Below are 6,092 nucleotides of genomic sequence, written 5' to 3'. Positions count from 1 at the left end.
TCTATCATTTTAAGACCACCTTCATTTATGTCCTTTAGCATATTACTTTTCTTAATATAATGTGGCCTATTTCTCCAAATGAAGTTAAAATTAATTTGATTAAATAATTTTAATAATTTATTTGGAATGGCATTTGAGTAAATCAGGTAAATACATCTTGATAAGCTTTCCATTTTTGTTAATTATATTCTGCCTAAGATTGATAAGTCTCTTTGGAGCCATATGTTTAGTTTTGTTTTGCAAGCAATGAGTTTACTTTCAACATTGAGGAGTTGATTACTTTTTTGGTCTTTAGATAAGTGGATACACAAATATTTTATTTCAGATTTGATAGGGACTTGGCAAATATCTTTAAGGAATGTTTCATGAAAAGTAAAAAGTTCACATTTACTTAAATTTAAGGTTAATCCTGAAGCCTTGGATAATTTTTTTCTATTTTTTGGATAGTTGTTGGGATTTGATGTTTATTTTTTAAGAATAGTGTTGTGTCATTTGACAGTTGGCTGATGATTATCTGTGTTCCCAGTACATTTAGGGGTTTTATGTCCTTACTGTTTTTAATATAAATGGCTAACATCTCAGTCACTAAAATGAATAGATAAGGTGAAATAGGGCAGCCCTGAGGAATTCCAACATCCACTGCGAAGTTAGGGGTAGAGCCGTTAGAGAGAATAACACAACTAGTAATGTTTTTATACAGACCATTAATTAGATTTCTAAATTTATAACCAAAGCCAAATTGTTGAAGTGTTGCCGTTATAAACTGGTGTTCTACTGAATCAAAGGCCTTGTAAAAGTCCAAAAAGAAAATATAACCATCATCTTCAATTAGGTCTCTGTATTCAATTAAGTCCATAACAAGCCTTATGTTGTTATAAATTGATCTATTTTTTAAAAAGCCAGACTGTGTCTCTGAAATAACATTTGATAATCCTGATTGAAGACGAGCAGCAAAAATGTAGGTAGTTTATAGTCAGAGTTCCTAAGTGTTTTGGGTCTTCTGTTTTCTATAATTCTAGGGGTTTTATTAGGTTTTGGAATTGAGATTATAACCCCATGTCTCATAGGAGGTGAAAGTGTACAAGTTTCAAAAATTTCGACAAATACCTGAAAGAGTAGTTCTCTAATGTCTGCCCAGAAATGCCTATAAAAATTCCCTGTGAGCCCATCCGAACCTGGAGCTTTATTAAGAGACAGACGATTAATAACTGCATCAAGTTCTCCAATTAGAAGTTGATCATCACAGATTTCTTTATAATTATAATCTATTCTTCGAACAAATTGAGCAATATCCATTAAAAAGGAATCACATTCTGTTTTACAAAATTTAGATCTATAAAGTTGATTGTAAAATGTAAAAAATTATGAGGATTTAAGTTGTTCATCAGTTGTTTCTGTATCATTAATTAACAAGGATTTAAGGTTATTTTTTCCTGTCTTCTTTTTTCTAGGCCACAGAAGTATGCCGAGTTCTTCTCTCCTTCCTCTATCCATCTGACATTACATCTTACAAATACTCCTTGAAGGGTGGCACAGTGGAATAGTGGTTAGAGCTGTTGCCTCCCAGCAAGAAGGTTGCAGGTTCGCTTCCCAGCCTGAGGCCTTTCTGGGTGGAGTTTGCATGTTCTCCCTGTGAACATGTGGGTTTCCTCCCACAGACCAAAAAACATGCATGTTAGGTTAATTGATGACTCTAAAATTGTCCCTAGGTGTGAATGGTTGTTTGTCTCGTTCATCTATATGTGGCCCTGCGATGGACTTGCGACCTGTCCAGGGTGTCCCCCGCCTCTCGCACAGTGACTGCTGGGGATAGGCACCAGCTACCCGCGACCCGGAATGGAGAAGCGGTTAAAGAAAATGGATAGATGGATGGAAATGCTCCTTGATGTTTATGGGAATAAATTTGGTCTAATTTTGGTTACAACCTTAGAATGTTCTGTTTATCATCATCACTTAAGATGTGTTTGTTACAATAAATATTTATTTGACCCTATAATGTCCAATTATTTTCTTTCCATTTCTTTTTTTAATTCTTGCTAAAAAATATTGTGTATTTTCGTATTTTGTATTTAAGAAATTCCCATTTCTTAACTGGAGAACTGATTTCTTTGGATGATTTTATTTTATTTATTAGTAATTTGATATTTTGGCAATATGTATCATTTTTAAGTAGACTGGAGTTAAATTTCCAGAATTTATTTGAATGAGTTTTAGTTTTGGATTTAATATCTATGCTAATAAAGCAATGGTCGGTTAGAGGAGCTGCAGAAATAGTGGATTTGATGTCATATTCTAATAAATGGTTAGAAATTATCCAGTGGTCAATTCTGGATTTTGAATAATAGTTTGAACTAAACCAAGAATATTGATTTGCCTCATGGTTGAGATGTCGCCAAGCACCAGTTAGACTAAGTTCATTGTAAAAATTATTAAAAACAGTATTAGGATGACTTGATAAGTATCTTGAAGGATATCTGTCATAAAAGTAATCTTTGACTAAGTTCAAGTCCCCACCTATTATAATGTTTTCAGTTGAGTTTGTAGATTTCAGACATTCTATATGTGAAGTAATTTCATCCAGGAGCCTTTTATTTTCATTAATGTTATTATAGCCATATATGTTTGCCAAAATAAATTTCATGTTGTCTATGTTGATGATCAAAATTAACCAGTGCCCATGTTCATCTGTTATATGTGAGATAATACGCCCAGGGAAGTTTTTAAGAAAAACAGCAACCCCTGCTGATCTTGAGGTACTGTGACTATAGAAGGCTTTGTCTCCCCACTGCTGAGTCTAAAATGAAACATCTTCTTCTTTTTAACGTGTTTCTTGCATAAAGATAGTTCGCTTTTTTCCCTTTACAAAATAAGTAAACACTTTTCCTTTTTGTAAGATTTCTTAGTCCCCTTGCATTGACAGATAAAAGAGAAATTTCACTTTTGAGTGAAAACATAAGAAAGAAAATACAAATTGAAATAATAAATAAAATTGCTCAGTGTTACTTCCAAATGAGTTATTAGAACAATGTTATCGGAACAAACCCCTGAGAACGTTATCAAATCTGAACCTTGTCAAACATGGAACAATGTAAATTATGGGATCACTCTCTGACCATTAATGTATGCATACGGACCCCTGAATATAGTCTTAAGACCCTCTTTTCTTGCTTGCTCTACCTTGGGCCAAACAGCTTTTCTTACCTCGTGGTCCTCCTTGGTGAGATCCTCTGCAAAGCGAAGATGAAGATCCTTGCAGATGGGATGGCGTTTTGTTGCTCTCCACAGTTCATCTTTGTAGATCCTGGCTGTGAACTATATGATGATTTGTCGAGGGTGGTCGGTGGTCTTCCCCAAATGATGCACAGTATCTACAATCGAGTCAATCTTGTCCTTCCAGTGTGGAACAATCTTCAGCAGGAGGTCAACAATTAGCTCACAGGTGTTTTCATCCTGCATCTCCTTGAGACCATTCAGTCTTAGGTTCCATCTTCTTTTGTATCGATCCATCTCAGATGTTTTTCTCTCCAGATCCGCTGCTTTCTTCACGTTTTGCTCCTTCAGATCTCTTATTTCCTTCAATTTTTCATACTTGTCTTTGCATTCCTTGATACTTTCAGCATTGAAATCCACTGCTTTGGCGATGTTAGTGATTGCTAACGTGTTCTGTTGTAATTTTCTCTTGAACTCGGTCATTAATGTCTGAAGTGAATTAACTGCTGCAAGAATAGTGGCGTTAGAAACAAGCTGCGAAGTTGTTTCAGGGTTCAGCGTTTCATTTTCGGAGGGCTTGATTCTTTTTGGCTGCTGCAGAGATTTCATTGGTGATGACAGAACATTTTTAGAGCCTTTAGCATCAGTTTCCATTACGTCCGAGACACAGTAGTCATGTGAGAGGAGCGCTCTAGCTTTACCATTAGCTTTGGGGCTGATTTTAGACATGTTTGCATTAGGAGTTTTTAGAGCTTATTAGATTTACTTAGAACAGTCCCGTTACGTGATTTAGAGTCTTTGGTGTTCAGAAGAGTGGTTGTATAATTCTTGTGTTTGTTCCAATTTATATATTTCAGGGATTTGCTCTGGAGAATGACTACCTTTCGTCTGCTCCCTTCGCCATCTTCCGGAAGTCGGAACATCAGAAACATCCAGGAGAAGTGGCGCAATGAGACTTCCGGGGAAGATGGCGAACCGGGCAGGCAGCTTCCTTTAAGCTCAAATTCACTGATCCCGATTTGGTAGTTAAGACCTCTGTTTTTGAGCACCAAAAGATTACTAAACCTGCCTATACATTTTAATTATCTTCAGTTTACTTTTCTTTACCAACTTTCACACAACAAAAGAGATGAAACAAGAAAAAGCTGATACTGTGGCCAGGCTAGCACTAGCCTCCAAAACATGCTCTCCAGTCGCTGACCACGAGTATGCTATGGAGACTTCACTGCCATCGACCAAAAGGAAATCTCCCCCAACGCCTATCAAAACACCAACACCACCCAGCAAGGTAATTGTGTCTCCAAACGAGGAAGTCAACAACTCCATCGTGGAAGCTGTTAACAAGCTAACAGACAAGATCGATAACTTCGGCGTGCAGCTATGCGACAACATGCTAATGGTTGCTAACATCTCTAAACTAGTCGAAATGAACGCAGCTGATATAAAAGACTGCAAAACCAAACTATCTGGCCTGGAAAAAGATGTCCCTGTGCTCATCAAAGAAAATGCGGAGATGAAAGAAAGATTGTTGGATCTAGAACGTTATAAACGCCATTGGAATCTAAAAATCCAGGGTTTCAAAAAAACCCAAAAACCAACGAAGATACCAGACAACAACACTGGATCTTCAGTCAATCAGGGAATACCCAAATTCCGCTGATGTAGCCGACATGCCCTCGGTAGTAGACATTTTTCCCCTCATTCCTGGCTTGCTCCATTTTGGGCCAGACTGCAGCTCTTGTTTCCCGATCCAGTTTGCAGAAATCTTGCTTGAAGTGGATGCCCATCTCCTTGCACGTCTTAAAGTCTTTAGTGAATTTCCAGAAGGCATCTTGGTGGTGTCTCATGTTGAATTGAATTAGTATTTGGCAATGTCTTCCGCCTTCTTTTTTCCCCAGACGATGCGCAATGTCCACTGCGTTGCTGATTGACGAGGCCCAATGTGATGCAATCTTGGCTAAGATGTCAAGGACTTCTTTACAGGTAGTAATCACATACTAGTGGACGAGAGCACAAGATGCTTGTTTATGATTCAAGAAGAGTTGTATTCTTTTATTTCTAAAATTCTTCTTGATTAAATAGGCCAAATTAATAAATAAGACTATTTAAAAAGGCAAAGTTAAATATTTACAGATTTGATCAATCTTTTTGATAAATATTTTCTAATCGTGTTATTTGGTTAGAGGTCAGTTACTCTGTTAAGAATTCAGTTTAAGGGAGTTAGTGTTTCATTCTTATTAACAAATACCCTTTCCTGAACAGTAGAAGTTCAGTTACCTTCTCCTTATTTTTTCTGGGGCTTCCCTTTTATGTCTGTGCTTTTTTCTAACTTTAACTGTGTGCCCTTAAATGCTAGGGGTTTAAGAGATGGTATTAACCCTCTCAGGCTCAAATTAAGTTTAGTAACAGGAAAAATCAGATATGTTGTTGCAACGCCTGCCTTGATAGGGTTAAGAGAAAATCAATATTTCTTTTTTGCAAAAATGCCAAAGCTAACTGCATATTTTTTACAAGAAACACACTCTATTGAGGCAGATGAGAGCTTCTGGTCTAATCAATGGGGGGAAAAAATAATTTTGTCTGCTGGTGTTGCTATACTATTTCAAAATTTTCAGAACAGAATAAGCTTGAAACTCATAGGAAGGACAACCTAGGCCACTGGATTATTTGTGTACTCAAAATGGAAACTAGTTTTCTGATTCTCTGTAATGTCTAGGGTTACAACAGTGTTGCTCAGAATAAATCCTTATTGGCTGTATTAACTAGTCATCTAAAAGAACTATCTCAGAAATATTCCACAAACAATTTTATATTGGGAGGAGATTTCAATATGGTTTATAATGAATGGCTTGATAGATCACCCTCTAAATTTCAGTCTCATC

Source organism: Kryptolebias marmoratus, linkage group LG9, assembly GCF_001649575.2.
Source record: "Kryptolebias marmoratus isolate JLee-2015 linkage group LG9, ASM164957v2, whole genome shotgun sequence".
In the NCBI taxonomy this organism is placed as follows: Eukaryota; Metazoa; Chordata; class Actinopteri; order Cyprinodontiformes; family Rivulidae; genus Kryptolebias; species Kryptolebias marmoratus.
The sequence above is the reverse complement of the archived record's forward strand: the minus strand, read 5'-3'. Positions refer to the sequence as shown.